Source organism: Aedes aegypti, chromosome 1, assembly GCF_002204515.2.
Source record: "Aedes aegypti strain LVP_AGWG chromosome 1, AaegL5.0 Primary Assembly, whole genome shotgun sequence".
NCBI classification, from domain to species: Eukaryota; Metazoa; Arthropoda; class Insecta; order Diptera; family Culicidae; genus Aedes; species Aedes aegypti.
In genome coordinates, this window is record NC_035107.1 from 246,751,893 (window position 1) to 246,770,449 (window position 18,557).

The 18,557-nt window shown below is 38.5% G+C and overlaps 1 protein-coding gene across 30 annotated transcripts in view; it reads left to right on the forward strand.

The window, feature by feature from the left end:
* The window catches only part of LOC5566474 (C-terminal-binding protein), a 249,527-nt gene that overhangs the window by 106,407 nt on the left and 124,563 nt on the right, over nucleotides 1–18,557 (forward strand). For 15 of the 30 annotated variants that reach the window (XR_002498609.1, XR_002498610.1, XR_002498607.1 and 12 more), the window contains exon 1: nucleotides 95–1,172. The exons of 6 other annotated variants lie outside the window; for them this stretch is intronic. The gene's annotated coding sequence lies outside the window, so the exon portion shown is untranslated. Of the gene's footprint in view, nucleotides 1–94; nucleotides 1,173–18,557 lie in introns of those variants that run through there. 9 more of the 30 variants (XM_021837429.1, XM_021837424.1, XM_021837423.1 and 6 more) reach the window with 2 other exon arrangements.

Here is an 18,557-nt window from a genome sequence, read left to right on the forward strand (position 1 = left end):
AGGATGATTCTTTTCCAGCGTTACTGGCAACCGTAAGCCCATGGGTAAGAGCAAGCACCCGACATTGTAACTGGCAGCCGCTAGCAGCGGCACACCAATTCAGTTAGCTTTTGTTTCCCGACCGAGTGAGACGCACATGTTGAATCGTCGCCGTGGTTCGCCGTAGTTCATGAGCGCATCGTATTCGTATTCTCTGGCTGTCGCCGTGTGAAATTCATCAAACAAATAAAGCAACAAAAAAGTGTACAGTGTATGTGCGAGTGTGTTTGTGTGCACGCGGTGCGCGCCCAAGAGAGTGATCCAATCCCAACCGCCCCCCATCCGCGGCACCCCACGGTCCGCGGTGACCAAGCTTATAATCCACCGAAGTCAGCAAGGTTGAAATTCGCGCCGTAGTCTCCGCTAGCCGTATTTCGCGGGTTCTGGTTTGACTGGTTCTTACCCGTTCGTTCGTTCGTCCGCTCGACATTCGTCGCCGTCGCTTGCCCTTGGTACACCTTCGTGCGTTGTCGTGTCGTCGCAATCACGGAAACTTGACCGTGGATGTTATTGAAGAGTAAGAGCACCACCAAACAAACATCAATCCAAGGGTTGTTTGTTGTTTTTGTAGTGTAGAAAAGCAGCAGTTCAGAAGGACAGGAGTTCTGGAAAAAAACGCGCGCGCCAAATCGGTATCGCAATCTACGGCTCTTGGAATCGCTGACTGACACCAGAAGAAGCGAAGAAGTCGTTCGCCGCAACTCTCGCAGGAAGAAGCAGAAGAAGAGAAGCGCCGAGCACAGGAGAGCATCACCAGCGAAGAAGTGAAGCGAAGTGAAGTGTGTATGTTGTGTGTTCCGTTCAGCAACCCAACCATCATAAAGTGAGTGTGTCCGCCTAGCCGCCAGTAAACGAAGAGCAGCGCAAGAATTACAGGCAAATAAAAGGTCGCACGAAGAAGAATAGTAACAACATCAGCGGCAGCAAGCGCAACAATAAGAAGAGAAGAGTGCGCAAGGGAGAGAGAGAGTGTGTGGCAAGTTCGTAATAAAGAGTGGAGAGAAGCAAGAGCAGCACCCTCTGGAGGCAGTCATAAACCAGAAGGTACAAGGTATCAACGAAGGAAGGCAGAAGCCGGCCGGTGGGAGGAAGACGGAAGCAGAGGATCAGCGGAGCAACCGGAGTGAAAGAGAGTATGTGTTGTGTTATTACTTTATACACTACTTGTGATGCATGTGCAAAAACAACATTCGATTATCTCTCGATTCGTGTTGTCCGTTGCCGCCGCCGGTTGATTCGGAGTCCCCTTTTGCCTGCTGCTTGCATGTGCGGTTCTGTTGGTGGGAACAAGCGGCTGCGGAAGCAAGGTGCCCCGCAACGACTTTGAATCCCAGTCAAGTCAACAGAAGTAGTTATACGCCGCAGCAGCGCAACGTTTGGCGTTTATGGCGACCTCTATACGTATATGTTTGCCGCTTGAGACGATCACAGTGGGCGAAATCGAAGCCCTAATCGGGGTTATTTAGAAGCCGTTGAATTAGAATCTTGACATGATGCATTTCCGATGGAAAATTCTATTAAAGAAAGCCTCTCAATGTTAGATAGGTCCCTTTGGAAAGTTACGCGAGAAATACTCAAAAAATAGATTGGCGCAGGTTTTATTCTGTGAAAACCTATGTCCATACAAATCAACTGTTTGTTTTTGGTGAAACTGCGTGTACTATAGGGTGCGGCTTATTTTTCAAATGTTCTCAAAACCAATAATTCGTGTGCTCTATTGAATTCAAATCACATTAAAAGAGAAACCTTAAAAGCTGAGCCAAAAATATTAACATTTATAGGTGGCGCAAACCTCTTGAAGGTGAATTTTTACCTTATAAAAAATGACCTTCAGTGAAGTACATATAACTTTCTTATTTTTCAACCGTTTTTAACAGTTAGCATCAATACCTTCAAAATAAAATTTGTAAAAACTTTGTTGAACACCAAATTTGCCTAAAATCAAAACAAGTTGAGGTTAAAAGTAATTTATTCCAAATTTTTCCTCATTTTACTAAAAATTTCAATTTTGTTTGACCCCAACTTCAACCGATTTCAAATCTTTTTACATACTTTTGATGCTTTTCTTTTTTCAAACTTTTCATACATCACATTTCTTTAAAAAAATGTCTTGACCAAGTTTTTCAGAAAAAAAAGCACCAAAATATGATTTTTTAACGAAAAATGCCAGTTTTTTTTTTATTTTTGCCAGTTAAATATTATCTCTAAAGCTGAAACTTGTTTTTCTTATTTTTAAACGTTTGGGAAGAACTTTGCAACAATTTTTAAATAATTTTGAAACAAACATATTTTTGAAAATTTAACTCACTCTTATAAATTTGAGGTTTGAATTCGATGCATCTTCACCTTAACTATTTTCTTTTTGTACAACTTCACAGGGTACGATTTTACCCTATGTCTAAAGTTTTTGAGGTTTACAGTTAAATCTCAATAGCTTTCTAAAGCCCTTTCACAATTTTAGTACCAAACGCTGGAGCTTACGTCAGATATACACGATTACTTAATTGTGTAATATTTTGTATTGGGTTAAGCCCAAAAAAAAACTTGAATTTATGCCATACCCCTAGATTTTAACTCAGATTTTTGGTGAATTACCTATCGAAATGTCAGATAGGAACAACCTCAGTGTTAAAAAGCAAAACCAGAGTTTTTGTCGTTCAATAATAAGAAAGAGCATGTTATGTTGCGACTAATAAGGTATTTTTGACGATAGGAGATTTTTTAAGATATGAGTGCAGAACCTGAACCAGACCGGATCGTTATCGTGACCATTTCACCCGAATTCCTCATTTTTAGTAGGTGTTACATTTGATATATCATCATATGCGGGGTAATCGGTATAAGATGTTGGCATAACGTGTTATAACAGCGATTACCATGTTCAGACTACGCTCTATATCACGTAATATAGCAAGATGATATCCCATATTGCGAAAGGTGTTCACACTGCGCTGAGATGATACATATAACTTGAAGTTTATATTAGCGACCAAGAATAACAATAATATTGATGTGAATAATGAATTTATATGTTTGTTTTTAAGTTTTGAGGGATTTGATCTCAATTTGCAGACCATCTTCTGAAATGCGCATTTAATTTATTAAAATGTGTAACCCCTCCCTCTGGGATTCTACCGGACTCTTTTTAGGACTCTTCCAGTTTCCTTTGGATTACTTCCGGACTCTCTCTGGGATTTTTTTTGGATTCCATCTGTAGTTCTTCCAGATTCCATCTGGACATTTTTCAGGACTCCATCTGGGATTCTTTCAGATTTCATGTGCGATTTTTCCAAATTCTATCTGAGATTTTTTTCGACTTCGTCAAAGCTTCCAAAGTGCTTCCTGAATCATTCCAGGATGCATGCAGGATCCTTTCGAGATGCTTCCAGAATTATTTCTGGTTGTTTCCAGAATCCTTTCAGGATGCTTCCGAAATCGTTTCAGAATGCTTCCAGGATCATTTGAGAATGCTTCCAGCATTCTTTCTGGATAATGACAGGATCCTTTCAGCATGCTTCCAGGAAGAGTCCTTTCAGAATACTAGAAGAATCCTCTCAGAATGCTGTAATGATCCAGTCAAGATGCTAGTAGAATCGTTTCAGGATACTCGAAGAATCCTATCAGGATGCTTTGATAATCTACTCAGGATGCTAGCAGAATCCTTTCATGATGCAAGAAGAATCCTTTTAGGATGCTGTAAGATTTTTTTCAGGGTGCTAGAGGAATACTCTTAGGATGCCAGAAGAATACATTTTACATACATTTACAATACATGCTTCCAGGATCCTTTCGGGATGATTCTAGAATCGAAAATTCTTCTCAGACGTTTTCAGACTTCCTTATGGATGATTACAGAATCCTTGCGGATTGCTCCTTCTAGTTAAATTTCAGAAAAAGAAATCGTGGAAGAAATTCGGTATAAGCATCAAGAAGATTTTTTTAAATGTTCAAGAGGGATTCGGGATGTGACCCAAAAGAGAAAAATTCTAGGAGCATTCTGAAAGAATTTAGAATTCTCTGGAAGTTCATAATTCTGTTACATAGTAAAGATCCTGATAAAAAATCTGGAATCATTCGTAGAAGAGAAGCGTAGAAACTATCCGGATGAAAACGTTGATACGACTGAACCGACAGTATAATTAGTTTTGTTTCGATTCCGCGCAGATTCCGCAAAATAGGATTTCAACTTCCATTTAGAATATGATTTGGTTGAAATTGCCCGAATAAATTTAGTATAATCTATTTCTTCAACATGCTCGCGGTCTCCATACCAAAATCTATGGTTTTCTTATACGGCATATTACAATACTTCACTAAATCATACAAAAAACCTTTGAGCATCGTAAGTATTATAAACTTTGTTGATGGATATTACCCTTCAAGCTGGTATTCTTGCATGCAAGGTGGCTTAAATCGTAAACAAATGTATTTTCGACAGTCAATATCTTAGAAACTCAAGGGATGAACCTGCCTACGGCAGAAAATCCCTTCAATAAAAAGTAATGCAATTCAAATCTTAGAAACTAGTCTTGCTATAAAATTTCTGAAAATGGCAACGGATTCGGCATCCTCAAATAAAGTAAATCTCGATTACTTTTTCAAATCGACGTAAGTTACTTACATACGGTTGAAAAAAATAAAAATAATGACAACATGTCTTCAAGAAGTGTTTTAATATGAATCCCCTCTTCAACAATTCTTCGCCATGTACATCGCTTAAATTTTGCATGCAACCAGCTCGCGTTCTAAAACTAGGGAGTTTCTATTATTTTCTACAAACAAAAAAATAACAAAATTATATACCGTTTTATTCAATTACTTGCGACGTGTTTGTACCATTGTTAAATCGACTAAAGTAAAGTTTTGTTTTGATTCGTGGTTAAGCCACTTTGTCTCTTCATATATAGATTCGGAATTGAAAATCTGACTGAAGTCGTTTTGTAATTTCGGAAATTTAACGTTTTAATGATAAACACCGAGTATGTTCAGAGTAAATTGTGTAAAATTTTGTCTGCGGAATACGATCAATCGATATTATTTTGTTTACTATTCGGAGATAAAAACTGTTCGATTTTTTTTTTAGATTTCAAGATTCTAATGCGACGGCTTCTAAATAAGCCCAATTACTAGTCCGCTTTTGTCCACTGTGCGATGATGCGGCGTTATTCTTCTTGATCTTGTTGTTTTTGGAATTGGTGTACCATTCCATTCCCGGTGTCGTCCATCGAGTCCATATTTGCGCGGCGTGGATTTTTCATGCGGCTTGGGGATTGGAATAACGTGTTCCGAGATCTGGAAAAGATGGAATGGACTGTGAATGATGAGCGTTTGGTGGTTATGCAGTGGAAATTTTTGGGTTTTACCGGTGCATTTTTATTGTGTGTGAGTCATATTAACAAGCTCTCCTAGCCATAAAGGTGTGAAACGTGAAGCAGTGTTGCGTGCGGAAATGACAAATTGGCTTATTTGGTCATGATGTAACGGTGACTATGAGCATGATTTTTGAAGCTTCATGACACTAGTTTAAATATCGAATTACCGAACTGTTCTGCTGCGATTCCATCAGAATTTGTGACATAAAATAAGTGTATAGGATTTGAAGGTGATGCCATTAAGATGAACGAATGAAAAGTTATGATATTTGTCAAACAAGCATTATCTTTAAGGTGATTATAGAACGAAGCCACACCTCTAATTTTCAAGAGCGCAAGACTTGAGAACCAAACAGCGCTACGCGTTGACATTTTATATTATTGGTGGTCAAGCATGTAATTTGATTGATTTTCAGCGCGAACTGTTGTCGGATTCTCCAGTCTTGTGCACTTGAAAATTCAAAGTTTGGCTATCACACAGTTAGGAGAAATAAGAGAATAATTTGAATATTATTCTAAAACTATTTGAATAAAATAAATATTTTGGGATTTTTTCATCGCGTGCATCATTAAAACCTTGCGCGCAAAGCAGCACACGTTAAAAAAAAATCTGATTTTCTATCATTTTCCCACAAAAACTTAATGATGAAATGATACACAGTTTTGTTCAATCACTTACAACGTTTTTGTACCAGTGTAAGATTGACACAAGTAGTGTTATGTTTTGATTAGTGATTAACCCACTTTGTCTCTCCATACAACATAGCGGTGAAAGTAGTGGTTCGGTTGCAAAAGTTGAAAATTTACTTACGTCGTTTTGAATTTTCGAAAATTAACTTAACAAAAGAGAAATTTATTAACGGTATATTAACATTTCCGAATTACGGCTGTTTGAAAAGCTTTCCGAGAATTAACAAAACGAAACGAGCTCACCAACTAAGCCACTGACTACTGCGTTTGTAGTTAGTACCTGTTTTGAACGGATACTTAACTCCCAACATAAGGATACTTTCAATCGTGCACATCCCGCAGATCATTCTCGAAAGTATCACAACGTAGAAACGGCAGCCAAATGTGAAGGGCTTCGACACACAAATCCTCTTTTTGCTGTAAACGACAGGCTTTTCTTTGAATATCGTCTACTCGTCTCACCATACAGTTCATCATAACAATAACAAGAGGTTTAAAGAACACAAAACCAGCGTCAACTACACCCGTCCTCTAGTCCGTTTCTATTCCCTTTCACATGACTTGGTATAGAAAATATGTGTGCAACGCGCTCCCTGGCTCTTCATCGCAGTAAACGTTTACCAAATAACTAGAGCTCATCTACCTTGCAACGTGGATGGTATAAACAACCCCTCTAAAAATGAATGCGGTTTGAGGAAAAAACACACAAAAAGCGAGCACGACGACTACGACGCTCTGCTGTTGGTCCGAGTGCGAGTTTGGCTAAAAATAGCATAATATGGGAACCCCATTCTCTGTCTCCTCCAAAACACCTTCCTCCGCTACCTCCTACCTGGCCACAAACTGACCGAAGTTCAACCGAAGGCGGTGACGACTCTTTCGTTCGCCTTCACATCTGGTATCGCGCAGAAAATAAACATTTTGTTAAAGACGAACGCTCTTGAAATATGTAATCAACACGGTGTGTATTTTTATAAACGGGTATTTCAAAAATTTCCGAATGATATGCTGTACAGTGCAGTGTTTCCCACACTGCGATCCCTGGCAAATTTCGCAACTATATTCAATGAACTTGGTCAAAGATGTTGCGTTTTCTTCTTAAAAATTATCTGCAATATGTTTGGAATAGTGGTGTGATCTTTTGATTTCGTTGTTGTAATGAGAGCGATAAAATCAAAATCAATCGTGTTCGGTTCCACCGTTGTGCGAGAAATGATCCTGTTTGTGTTCAGTCGAGGATGGGTTACCAATTGGTGAGCTCGTTTCTTGCTTATGATAACAAATGTTCATCCGGGCAACGTTACGTTTATGTATTTTTTCAAACAAACTTTGAATGGTTCATCACTACAAGTGTCGACATAAAGCCTTCCTGTTCCATATAAGTTGAATGTACACATACCTTCTTTTTTGGTCATTACTAAAAATAACCTTTGAATACATTGATAATATGAATGTCGACGTACTCTTTTTATCTTCTACCGATACATTTTCACTGCAAGCCAAAAATGCAAAACTGGTTTTAAGTAAGAGTCGTATTTTTTTTACATGGATCGCATCACTGACCAAAGGTGCCTCCAAGATATTTTTCTTCCCGTGGTGATTGCAGAGGTATTCTCGGTCTCTAGAAGCAACAATCATTACACACAAACATTCCTTTCCCATCCTAACTGACTGTAAGGACTTGGCCGGTGCCGTTATAAATCACTAATATATTAGAACTGCTTAAATGTGCACTTCGAATCGAAGTGCAATTCTTACCAGTTCCGGTCAATCAAGAAGCTACCATTGACATGTGGGATGGTACACAAATTATGTCACGCTAAATTTCAACTTTCTTGACCACCTCCCCCCCCCCCTTTGTCACGTTTTTTATATTAGTCCTCCAAAATTTTGTAAGACTTGTCACGTTTGGCTTGAACCCCCCCCCCTTAGAGCGTGACGTATTATGTGCATGACCCCTGTACAGTCTATTCTATTATCTACAATATGTTTGCTGAAATCTCCAGTTCGGAAAAAATAACAAAATATTGATGAAAAAACATCAATCATAGTGTGTTTATCAATCCTTCAAGAGTTATGGAATAACAATAAGAGTCATTTGATGTTTAGTTAAGAAAGCTGAACATATCAATTCTGTTTCGTTGTAAATCGCATTAAGTCTTGGGCATTATTTAAATGTTGATTAGTTACACCAGACACTTAATTTAGAAGACAAAATTGGAATAACCAAAGTTGGGCAAAATCTATTAATTACCTTTTTAAGTAAGTTTGACAGTTATACAACTGAATCTAAGTAAAAAGTTGTTATTGAACGTACCGTAATCTTTCCGCTGTTCTCATTTCGTCAAAAATGTACGGAACAGGGGATTCAAAACTATGGCACCCGACGATATTTAGATGCCTATACCTTCCCAAGTAACTATCAAGCACTTAAAGCTTTATATCGGAAATATAGAGCTGGTACAGGGCTAATTAGTTGTTATATAGCATTAAATGAGCACGCTTTACGAAATACATCCAGGCACTCCTTCAGGAATCACTAAATAATTCAATTGCTTAGTGATTCTCCCAGAATTTCGTCCTGAATTTCCTCTAGTGATTTCTTAAGGGATTTTTAGATGGATTCCTCCAGAATTTTCTCCAGGGATTACTCCGAAAATTCTCTTCAGGATGCTTCCAGAATTTCGTTCATTAATTCTTCTACTACCATTCTCCGATTGTTTTCCAATATATCGTGCAGAAAGTCTTACAGAAATGTTTCCACAACGTTTATTTGTCTTCGCTTCATGACATTTTGTCGAATGGCATTCGGTCGAAAGTACATTTAGTCGAAGGGACATTTGGTCGAATAGACATTTAATCCAATAAAAAATAGAACAACTCGTTTAGTCGAACGGAAATTTTGTCGAAAACTCATTTTGAAATGCAACTTTTGTACAATGAAATGCTTGGTTTGAGCCTTAAAAAATTTCATCAAAAGTTTTTTCACGATAAACTGGCACACATTTTCTAATTGGCGGGGAGCGTTCCTTTGAAATTATGTAATAGAATGAACTTTCAAAAGTGATTTTTTGCACATTGACCGAAATAGTGAAATTAAATAAATTTATTATTCTTCCAAAATACTATCGATCTTTGAAAAATTGCTCAACAAGTTCTTTCATTACTCAACGATGAGAACATAATGATTTGTCGAATTTATTATATTTTCAAAATTGCATCCTTCTTAGTGACAAACTGCTCATCTGCATCCAATGAAAGAATTATGAGAGAGTGCTAGGGATCTATTTATGAATTCCGGATTTTGAATTCCTCAGACTTGAAACGGCAGAAAAATGTCAAACTAAATCTTAGGTATCGACAAAATGATACGTTTCTCTACGCATGGTGAATTGAACTATTGAGACTTCCAGTTCAATATCGTTACTTAAGCAAATGCCATTTTGTCTCAAATTCCAAACATGACTTATATTTGGAACAGGGTCATTTTCAAAGGTAATAATTGATAGTTTGACAACTTTTAATTTGAGAGGATTTGAATTATAGAAGAATTGATCATTCTATGAAGAAATAAGAGTGGTTTTCGTTGAAAATCGCTAGGAAAAGTGGAGTATGCTCGGAACTTTAAACAAAACGATATTTGGCTTTGCTGACGGTGTTGATAATTTCATACAAATAACAAAGATTTGAATGGTTACGTGCAAAGCACCGAGAAATAATTAGAAATACGACGAGTTGATTGTAATGGCTAAACTCGGCTTGCTTCCATTTGAGATCAGCTCGTCTCAACTCGCAGAAAAAGTGTCAAAAAATATATTAGCGACAGAATGCTACTCTCGACGATAATCTGACTATCTTAAAATTGTATTACCATACTATTTGGATTCGACCAAATGTCCTTTCTACTTAATGTCGGTTTGACCAAACGTCATAAGCTTGCTATTGCAATAAAACGTTTTCGACCAAATGTCCATTCGACGAAATGTCCGTTCAACAAAACGTCATTCGACCAAATGTTATAGATTCCTTTTTCTTGGATTGATTCGTTTCATTGGGATTCCTATAAGAATTGATTTTCTGCAATTGCTGCAATTCAGCAAATGCCTGGAATTATGCCACGAAATCTATTGAAAACTCTTTTAGTTTCTCCATAATTTTGCTTCAGAGTTTTCTCTAAGAATTTCTGCAGCATTTCATCAAGGGATTACTTCCAATCCAGTCTCTTCCAAGGATTTCTCGAATAATTGCTCAAGTTAATTTTCTATGGATACTTCAAAAGTTCATATAGGTTTCCACACGAGAGAGGTTTAACCGACAGTCATTTCTGTAATTCCTCCGATTTTTTCAACACAAATTTCTACAAGGATCGGAAGATTTTTCTGGGATTCCTACATAATATTTTGCAGGATAGGGTTACGGTTGGTATTTTCTTTCAATTTTTATTTTAGCATCCAAGGTTTGCACAAATGTCCATATGTTCTTTAAACGATCTTTGCAAATGCTATATCCTGTATATACCAGAAGTGTCGTCAGTGGTTATCATAGGATTTCTTTTAGGATAATCTCTCGCACTAGATACCGGGCTTCCAAAATTTTCAGAAACAAATGTTGGCAATTAGCTGAATAAGTTCTTGGGAATAATCCTGTAATAATTGTCGGATATTTTTTGGTGACTACTTTTGAAAATTACTGGAAAATCAGAAGATTTCTTAAACGAATATTTGGAGTTTTCTCTAATGGTATTATCAGAGAAATTTCTGGTTTAAATATTCAATAAAAATAAACGGTATCTTTAGAGGAAATCTATGCTCAGGCATTCCAGAAGGAATTTCTGGAGTAATTCCTGAACATATCCTTAGAAAAAACTGGTTAAACTAGAAGCCCTAAACAAAAATCTGGGATGGAACCCTAGGATTGATTCAGAAAAGGCTGAGGGCTTTCTTGAGAAATCTCTGGAAGAATTGTTATCTCTGGCGCTGTTGATATCTTGTAATAATTTGAGGAGCTATCCTTGGGAAGATTCTTGGAGTTCTGAACGAAAACCTTGGGTGAATTTATTGGAGAATGCGTGAAAAAATCACTGGATTGGTTCCTGAAAAAGTATCATCAGAGTAATACCTAAATGATACATAGAACAAATTCGTGAATCGCATTATGTTGAAATTTAGAAGAAAATTATGACAAATACGTAGTTCAGTACTTGACAAAGTATCTCACGAGGAATCCCGAAATAAATATTTAGAAATAGCCTCAGATGTCTGCTCAAATTCTCCGAGGAGTCCTTACTGCAAGAGTGTAAACCAAACCAACACACGCATGGCAAACTCGCGAATAAGCTTAGTGTCGCACCCGAATGCTCGGGAAAACATACCAAAAGAAATAGCAAAAAGTTCGCGAACATTAACTCGCGAGTAACCGAAAAAAGTTTGATTTATTTTGGTTTTGAGAGACCGTAATCAATTCTACATCCAAATTCAAATCTACAGTAAACTATGAGCTTGTAGTCGAAACCCATTGAAAACCATAAATCTTGGAACGGAAACATTTGTTTTTCCAAAAACGCAAATGACTCTGAACAGCTTTAAAGACGCTCATGAATCACTATAGCCTTGTTTACTCACGAGCACGACAGATGCGAGTAAATCAGCACTCTGGTGCTCGCGAGCATTTTATTTTGTTTTTGTTTCGATTCAGCAGACTTGTTCGCCACTTTCCATCACTGCTCATGGGTCGCGAGGAATATTTCTGAGTCGCACACAGGAAAAGTTCGGGAACCGACGCTCTACAGTCTACATACACACGTTTTAACCGCTAAGCGGCTGACCGCGACGCGACGGGTGGCGACCTCTTAACTCTTGAGCCGAGGCGCTCCGCCAATGACGTCACGATGGTTCGCTGAGTTGGAACTTTCCACGCTGCGCTGTCATTAAAACGAATGCGAAAAATTCCAAAATTACATTACCGCATCGCATTTCCGGCGGGCCGGTGCACGACTTCAATAGACGGAATGATTGGTGCGTAAATCGAGGCGCGAAAGTTCGCCACATGCACCGCGCACGACGGCTCACGATGACGTGGATAAGCCGTCAGGGGTTTTCAACTGGCTTAACAGATTCAGCAGAGATTCTTGGGCTCCTGCTTTCTAGCGAGATTCCGTAAACTTCTGCTATTGGCGTTTATCTGACAGATATTCGATAGCTCCTGACGAAATTTTAGAGCTTCTGAAGATTATTTAGCTCCTAGAAAGTTCACATGCAAAATATCTAACAATATTTTTGAAAAATTTCTTGGGTATACCTTGATGAATGTTGGGAACCACTGACCCAAGCGTTTTGCGTTGAATAGCCAACGCCAGTGCACGATAATTCACCGAGACGGCTCCGGCTGATCGATGTAATCGGATTCGATGCGATTGATGGCGGTGGCAGTCTTCGCTGCCGGATGATGATTGTTTGTGCGAATGTGAGTGATGGGAACGCACCGGGCGGCTGCATGTGATGAAAAATATCAGTTCCTAGTCGCGCAACTGTCTGCACAATCCACGGATGACTTGGCGGCTTTGGCCAAAAGGTATTTTTAGCGGACTGGTTGGTTGATTGAAATCAGCTTTTGGTTTGAGCCGGATTGGGAAGCACGAGGTCGGAGAAGATAGACAGTACCATTTGGAAGATTTGATTGATGGTTTCTCGGTTTTTCGACCGAACATATGTTGTATCGTTTTTATATGATTAAGAGTTTTGTACGGTAGACGTTTTTAACCGTTCAACAACCACAGAAATCATTGTGAGGTTTAGAATGGTATTGCACGGATAACCCTACACTCCTTTGCGGAATTGAACAACAAGGGAAGATATAACAATATGATATATCTTAATCATTATGTTCTTTTACATTACAACCACTAAAATATACCTCTTTGAAGCCAAACTTGCCTTTTTTTTCGAAAGCATAAGCTTAAGAGATGTTTGTCGGATGGAAAAGGCCAGAGATGTTTCATCCAAGATCAGCATTCGTCAAATTATGCAGCAATATGAAACATTGTTGAAACCAATTTGTTTGTTGAAAAGCTGATTCCGACACGTCTAATCGTTTCCCAATGATGGATCATTCTCATGGCCAGTAGCTTCCCATTTTTTTCACTCTCTGCAGCGATCATATGAAACAGCTCAGCACGTTGAATAATTTGCCCCTCAACTACACCTCACAAATTCGTAAATAAATTTTTCTAATTATAAAATTACTCGCCAAATCGGCATAGACGAAAACGCAGACGGTAAAGAAAAACAAAACAATAACACCATCGATGGTGAAGCAAACGAAAGGGGAGGAGGGTAAGCTAATTGGTGCGCCAGTGAAGAGTGAAAAATTCGCACCCGTAAGCTCAATTATATAAACAAAAAATATTTTTTCTCAACTAGATAGAGAATCAACGAGCTCGTCGCCGGGCTGTTTTCGCCTGCAAGCAGTGAAATAACCGAAGACCAAAATTGCTGCTGAAACTCAAGCTCCTCCACTATGGGAGATCAGGTGGACAAAAATAAAAAAAAAGTTCTAATAATTGATCTTCAGCTGGATTTTCCCCAGAGGTTCTGTTGAAATCTCTCCAGAGATGCTGAGGGAATCACTCCAGAGATTCTGAGGGAATCTCTCCAGAGATTCGGAGGGAATCTCTCCAGAGATTCTAAGGGAATCTCTCCAGAGATTCTGATGCCATCTCTCCAGAGATTCGGAGGGAATCTCTCCAGAGATTCGGAGGGAATCTCTCCAGAGATTCTGAGCAAATTTCTCCAGAGGTTCTGTGGGAATCTCTCCAGCTGTTGTTTGTTTGTTCAATTGGTCGGTTGTCGGTTTTTAACGCTGTCGTAATTGTTAATTTATTGCTGTAACTGTGCCTGGAAATTCGTCAAATCACTTCAAAACGACGGATCCGAACGTGCTTCAGAATTGGTGTCACCGATTATCGAATCTACTGCCGTTTTCCCAAGATAATACCAAATTATTTTGTTCAGCCGTACTGCCATGGACTGCAAGAAGTGCTTTGCTAGAGTTGCGACAAAAGAAGAGCAATTCATTCATTGCAATGGACCGTGTGGTGTAATATTCCATGCCGCTTGCGTTGGGTTAGACAAAGTTGATCTCGCTGCTGTGTCGCCTCCAAAGCGAAACAGTTTTTGGCTCTGCGACGAATGTTTGGCTAAGTTTGTGCTATGGAGAACCGAACGAAAGGAGGAGAAAAAGGAATCGATCGCCCCAACCGACAGAACGGAGCCGAAATCAATTCTTCAACGCGATGTCGACGATCTGAAGGCAAAAGTGGATTCCATACTGTCTGTACTATCGGCAAGTTCTAACTGTTCTCTGGATACTGTGATGCTGCATTCTACTCCAACTTCCTCACGACACTTTGATAATGCGTTGAGAGAAGCTGCCTGCGGTGGAACGTCATGTGTTGCCGATGCGTCAGAACGGTCTTCGAACACAACTGCCGGGGATGAAAACTTCTCATTATTGTTGACGAACATTGACAGTAGCGTTTCAGAGGAAGATGTGCAAATGATGGTTTCGCAATGTTTGGGTGTCTGTGATACAGAATGTAAATATGTAAAGAAGCTAGTTCCACGATGGGTTGACAGTAGTACTTTAGATTATATCTCCTTTAAAATAGTTTTAAACTGCAAGTGGAAAACTATCGCAATGAAATCATCTACATGGCCAAAGAATATAAGATTTCGAGAGTTTAGAAGAAGGCAATGTACGTGGAAACCCGACACGCTGTAGTTTTGTTATTGTAAATTATTGTGATTTTTTAAAGTTTTTAATCTCTTGCTTGAATTTTTGTTCTATGTAAATTGTTTAGTTTTTATGACCGTATTATGAATAATTTTGTTTGTTTGCGAATTGCACTGTTTTAAGATTAAGTAAATATTCAATTAGACTACAATAAGTCCGTTGAATAAAACAAATAAAGAAATAAAGAAATAAAGAAATTCTGATGGAATCTCTCCAGAGATTCTGAGGGAACCTCTCCTCCTGAGGAAATCTTTCCTGAGAATCTGAGCGAATCTCTCCTGAGATACTAAGGGAATCTCTCCAAAGATTCTGAGGGAATCTCTCCAGAGATTATTATTCTCTTAATAATTTTCAATAGTGTATAATTGATACAAAAAAAATGTATGTTGGATGAATCTTACATAATAGTTGAATCAACCATAAATATGATAGAATCATGGTATATCTTTATATTGATAAAAATCAATGTAATAATATGTGTTTGATCAATGTAAATCAATGTAATAATATGTGTTTGATTGACTGGCCAATTATTTTTTTCTCCGTGAAATATGTCATATGACATCTTAAATATTTTTGGTCGCCAAACTATATGGAAACCGCCCATAGTGGCCTCCTCACAGCGCTCTTATTGGTGGATCGACGAGAGGCGACGCCGTGTGTATAATTATCGAAGGCCTTCGTGGCGGTCGTGGTCGATTTCTGTATGCGCCCGGCTAGTTGACTGTCTGTCTGTCTGTCAATCGCCGTCGACAAATAATGCACGAAAGCGTTTACAACGGTCACGCCGCGGCGTGTGAGCACAGCGCGATGGTGTGTGAAGGACAGGGTCACCTAAACCGAGCGAACCCAGCGGCACGACAGTGATGTACAGTGGTGCGAATGCTCAGAATCGTGAAAATTTCCACAAAAATATGGCGCCACAGACGGCGCTGTAAACTCTAAATGTTTTATTTAACAATTTTCAAATATCTTTAACAAAGTTTTAAAAACAAGTTTGCTCAATGGGGCTCTGTCCTAGAATCAGTCTCTCTCTTTCACTCCTTGATGGAACATCAAAATCTCATACAAAATCACCTTTCATATTGAATCGTTTGACTCCTAAAGACCTATCGTGAAAATTTGAGCGAAATCATGTCTAAGGGTTTCTCATGTAAATTTTCGGCCACAGATGGCCAAGTGGCTCAATAGCCTAGTTGGTAAAGCGGTCGTCTAAAGTATACAAGAGGCATAGGTTCAAATCTCACCTGAGAAATTAGTGTTTTTTTATTTTACTCATAGTTTTTTTTTTTCTACGTACACTCGCAAAGCGTCAATTATCTTAATTACCTTGCGAATTGGTCTACCAAATATCAATGCATGTGTCAAAAAAAATGGCGTTGCGCCATATTTATGAGCAGATGTTCATCCGAAGTCACCATATCGATACAAACATGTTTCGACACGCTACCGAGAAAAAAGTTCACGATTTTAATCATTCATCCCACTGTGCGAAGAGCACTTTATTGGTCCGGGTGTGACGATTAGTGAAATGCCACGTGGCATAGAATGGGGTAGGTGTACCAGTCATGAATACTTTTGAAATTTTGAACACTCGAAATGTTTAAAAAACATTAAAGTTTTCTTAATTCCTCATATAGCCAAATAGGGAACCACTATGACCATAACTGGTACATTTTCCCTACTGTATGTTGGCACAATGTGCGAACGCAATCGAAGGACGGTGTGACCGAACAAATAAAAATAGCTAATTTACATTCGACGGGACAGAAGGTGGTGATGGTTGTGGTGGGCTTGGCGTTGTAATAATTCACGCAGCAATGCTGTCGTTCGAAGAGTGCTGTACCTATTGCCCAGAGTCAATTGCTAGGGGCATGGCCGAGTCGTGTAAATAAGTTTCGGTTTCTTCGAAGTGTCACGTTGGGTCGATTGATTTATGAGGGTTTCGTGGCTTGACAGTGGGATGGCTACAAGGGAAATTTTAACAAGATGGCAAATTTTTAGTGTCATTGTCCACTACAAAAGGATTTAAGAATAAGTATATGAATCAGAGGCAAAATATATTTTTAAACTGTTGCTTGATTGAAGTAACAAATCACCCATTGATACCACCTTATGTTTTGGAGCCAATCAGCTCCTTGTTGATTTGATACCAAGTTCAATTATTGTCTACAAAGTCTTTTATGCGAGTCAATCGATTCGCTATTCTGCTATTGATTGAAATATTTTGGGAAATTGCTTGGTAATACAGTCTAATCTCTATGTAGAATTAGAACTTTTGCTTCATGAGCCACTGAGCTCCCGATCTTACGAGCTGTTGAAACAATTGAACATTTCTCTGGTAAATACAGTCCATGCGGTGATAATCTAATCTATTTCGAATAGGTTTCACTGATTCAAAGAGCCAAGGTTCAAGGTTACAAAAATAAATACATGAATCAGACGCAAAATATATGTTTGAACTGCTGCTTGATTCAAGTAACAAATCGCTACCACTTTTTTGTTTGGAGCCAAACAGCTCCCTATTGATTTAATACCAAGTTCAATTATAATCTATAACCTCTTAACCATCTTTTCGTGAGCCAACCGGTCCCCATTGTTATTAGAATGGTTTCAGAAGTTTCTTAGCAAGGCAGTGCAATCGCTATGTATAAATAGAACTTCTTCTGTTTCATGAGCCATTTAGCTCCCGATCTAAAATTTATTTTTGAGCTTGCTTTACTGAACTAACAAAACCCTTATTGGTTTCAATTTATTTCGGTTTATTGAGCCTATAAGCTCCTTATTCATTTGATATCGAGTATAATTATTATCTATAACCTCTTAAGCATCTACTTTTGAGCCAACCTGTTCTCGCTGTTATTGAAATAGAAATTTCATAGCTATGCGGCCTAATCTCTGTAAATTTAGAACTTCTGCTTTATTGAGCCATTTAGCTCCTGATCTCAACGTAAAAACTATTGGAACAATTGAACTTCAATACGGAATTTAGTCCATGCGATCATAAACTTAACTATTTCGAATATTTTTACTGATCGGAACAGCCGTTAGTTGCTGACCTTCTCTTTTTTTTCGAATGTTTTGAGCTGTTCAGCTCCTTATCATTGGCTAAAGAACTTACTGTGACTGACTTACTGTGCACGCGATATAGAAAGGTTGCGCAGCAAGTGATTCCTCTTTTAGATCATCCGCCACTTATCTTTTTCAACGCTCCGGTCTTCAAATAGTAATTTTCTTCTTCAACGTTGCCAATTTTACTTTCGTATATCGTTTGGAAGATGATACCCCTAGTATTCAGGGAAGACTGTGGTAATTGCTGAATGTGTCAATGTTGGACTGCTGTTAGTTTTCTTGGGGCAAGTTCTGGAGGATGTCCTCTAAGCCACCCTTGTGGAATCTCTAAAAGATTTTCTAGATCAAAATCTGCAAATCTGCAGGATACTCTGGTTGAATTTTTGGAGAGATTACTGAATGTATTCCTGAAGGAATTTCTGGAAAATTAAAGAATTCCTGAAGAACCTGTGAAGACGTCTCGTAGGTATATTTTGAAGATGCACTGCAAGGATTCTTCTAAGAAAGCATTTTTTTTTTTTCAAAAGTTTCACATTTTTATAGAAAAATTGCTGGAGTAGTTATTGTTGTACTGAATTTTCTGGGGGGTCCCAG